At 34.8% G+C, this 3,594-nt stretch overlaps 1 pseudogene; it reads right to left on the bottom strand.

The window, feature by feature from the left end:
• Positions 1 to 254: 254 nt before the first annotated feature.
• Positions 255 to 3,290, bottom strand: LOC110715845 (annotated as a pseudogene).
• Between the last annotated feature and the right edge of the window lie 304 nt (positions 3,291 to 3,594).

Genomic DNA, 3,594 nt, shown 5'->3' with positions numbered 1-3,594 from the left:
CCGTCTGCCACGTGTCGTGACCTGATTGGTCCACCATGGGCCTCTCACGAGGTGACACGTGGCGCACTCTGATTGGTCCATGTGGATAACACATGGCAGAGTTCCATTGGTCCACGTGGCGGGAAAAAAATCCCCTAATCAGATATTATCACGCAGGATTTCATTAATAGATACAAGTGTAATATCCAAGTGGAGACCGACCATAGAGAGCTCGAGATCCTTAAACAAAAGGAGAATAAAGGCTTCACTGCATTTTACAATAGGTGGAAAGAGACTTGTATTGATTCAAGCGAACCTTCTAGCATTTCTATAACTTTATCCATATGTGGTCGATTTGAGGGGTATGACTGTATGGACCATAATCCCACCAAAATCATCTTTCTTTTTAACTCTTTCTCTTCCCCATTCATGATCCCATGTACCTCAAGGTCCAATTGACGGTATATCCATTCAGGAAAATACTGTACATTCACTGCCCTGTTGAGCTTCTGGAACTACATTCCTTCGACCACATACCAATTCTAGGAGCATCATTCCATAACTATAAACGTCTGATTTATTAGAAACACCACCAAAATTATTTCTATAGAACACTTCTGGAGCAATGTAACCAATTGTCCCTCTTGCTTCCGACATGGACACCAAACTATCCTTTGCAGGACACAGTCTAGCCAAGCCAAAGTCTGAAATCTTAGGACAGAATTCTTCATCAAGAAGAATATTATGAGGTTTGATATCAAAGTGTAAAATACGTGCATTGCAACCTCGATGCAAGTAGTCAAGCCCCTTAGCAATGCCAACTAAAATACTATACAAAGTTTTTGATGGCAAAGACGAGCAACTTGCTGCATCATATATAAACTTTTAAAAAGACCCATTTGGAAAAAACTCGTACACAAGAGCACGTTTATCTCCTTCAAAACAGAAACCTAAGAGGGCAACTACATTAACATGATTAGTTCTACCAATGCTTACAACCTCATTGATGAATTCTTCTCCATCATCTCTCAACCTCTTCAAGTCCTTGACAGCCATAAAGCAGCTATCATGCAATTCACCTTTGAAAACAGCACCATAGCCTCCTTCCCCAAGTTTCACTTCGAAGTTATTAGTCATTTTTGTAATCTATGAATATATACATCTCTTTGGAGCAAGAGATCCATAGCTTTTAAGAAAGGCTTCTACATTTCGGTTCCTTGTTCTTTTATTCCCCAAAATCTTAAATCCTTTTGATGCTCGCCTTCTTTTTGCGCGTATGATGATAGAAACAATCAAAACAACCACCCCTAATGAAGAAGCTGTTGCAACTGTGGAACAAAGAAGTCAAATTCTAGGTGTCGTTTGGTTGATGAAAAGTTGAAATTCTTTTGTGGTGTTTGGTTGACAAATACATGGAAAGTAGAAAATCTTAGGAATTTCCACTTCCAACAAATGAAGGAACTTAGTGCTTGTTCGGTTGCACATTAAAAATGAAGGAATTGAAAAATCCCATGAATTTGTATATGAGCTTGTGGTTTGGTCGACAACAAAAGGTAAAAAGGGGGGATTGAAAGTAAATGGGAATTTCAATTTCCTACAAAACATGGGAATTTAATCATCAAGTTCCCCTTGGTAATTTGATTTTTTCATGAATTGTAAATTCCTTGATACAAACCAAACAAGATATGATAATTCTCATGAATTTTATGTGGGAAGTAAATTCACATGAAATACAATTTCCTTTAGAAATTTAGTTCCTGTGTGAACTAAATGATCCCTTAATTTTTAGGGAGACCTAAGAAATCCAATTATATAGGAAATTGAATTTTCAAGCAATTCCTAAATTCAACCAAAGAAGCCCTAAGCAATTTATGCAATTAAACTTCCGGCATAAAACAATTCTATGACGAGTCAATTATAAAGTAACATTGGAACTACAGAAGTAGTGAGCCGCGTGACAAATATAAATAAAAAAAAATTAAGAAAAGGGGGATTCGGTACTTTAACGGTAGAATTTGTTATATACACCTGGGTGCATCGTACTCTCAACTAACCCAAGGTCAATTTTTGCTTCTCATTGGATGATTAAATGAAAAACAATCATTAATGAAAACAAAATACTCATGAATGTACGGTACACCCGTGTGTATAAAACAGTCTCTCCCTTAACGGAGGAGGGAATTAAAATTGTAACCAGTTAATTCAATATACAATAGTAATGTGCACTTGTGTAGTAAGATGAGCATAAAACCTACAACTCTACAAGAACATAAGCCCTAAAATAAAACAAAGAACATGTAATTCAGATCTAAAGAGGATGTTTAATCTCCATGCCTTATAAACCCAAAAAACATATTCATTTTTTATTCAAAATTAAAAGAACTGAAGTCTTTTTTTTTTTTTTTTTGTGAACAAACCCGAGTCAATGTTGTAACGAATATTAAATTAAAAGAAATAATTCCATCAAAAATTCAATAAACATATAATTCAACTTCAAACAACATCAGTTGTTATTGTTAACGGGTGCACCATGAGCTACAGATGCTCCTGAAGATCAAATCATGATTATTTTCTGTAATCTCATCTAATGAAGGACGATTTACCTGCGCAAAACTTGAATTCAACAACCTTTGTCTAAGTTCAATATGCTTTTTAATTTGAAAGGATTCACTTACCACCTAATCCCAGAATAAGTTGCGACCTCTTTCCTGCAAGAAAACATAGAATGCTTAGCGTTTGCAAAATGGAAAATAAAAAATATAAAGTATATAAAAATATAAATTAAAAAAAAAAATCGAAAATATAAACAGGTGATATGATGAGGATCCTTATGCTACCTTTTCGCTTTCTGATACACTGAGACTGAGATTTATCATTCATGAGTTCCTGACAACGACCTCCTTCACTAATGCACTGTGAACATATGTCAGACAATTATAGTATCAGATATCTCGGATACCGAAATACTTCGCAGTCAGAAGTATCCTCTGAGTCTTCAGAAGTATCCTCTGAGTCTTCATAAATGATGTAATCTTCACAATTGATCACACAAATCCCACAGTCCGGGTAGAAGGCCGTGGTGAAGGGGTAACTGAAGGTACCAAGTGTTCCATACTGAAAGGTGAGATAGAAGGAATAACAGGGTAACTGAAGCCGATGACATTTGATCAGATACCCTTGTCAAACTACAGAGGATTTTGTGCCCATGCCAATATGAAAATGGTAGCTTCTCTTTATTGAGTTGACGGATGATAAATTGATAATGTATATAGAGCGAATGAAGAAAATTCAATGGTGCAACAGACTTTCATTACTTACGGACTAATCAAGTTGGAGGGTCATTGTTTAGAGTGTCATCTTCTGCAAAGACGAAAACAAGATCATAAATTCATATTTGTTTTTTTTTTTTATAAAAAAAAACATATTATCACCGGTCATCTAGTCCAGATAAATCTAATCTAATCTTATAAGACTATAAAGATTAATTTTATTTTATAAAAAAAAACATATTTTATAAGACTATAAAGATTAATTTTATATAAATTTTAGTTTTGATAACATGTTTTATTTATCCACTTTTATTAGATGGAAGAGATATCGGTGTGAACAAAGTTG

Source organism: Chenopodium quinoa, unplaced genomic scaffold (genome assembly GCF_001683475.1).
Source record: "Chenopodium quinoa cultivar QQ74 unplaced genomic scaffold, ASM168347v1, whole genome shotgun sequence".
NCBI lineage: Eukaryota > Viridiplantae > Streptophyta > Magnoliopsida > Caryophyllales > Amaranthaceae > Chenopodium > Chenopodium quinoa.
This window is presented reverse-complemented; position numbering and strand designations above follow the sequence as displayed.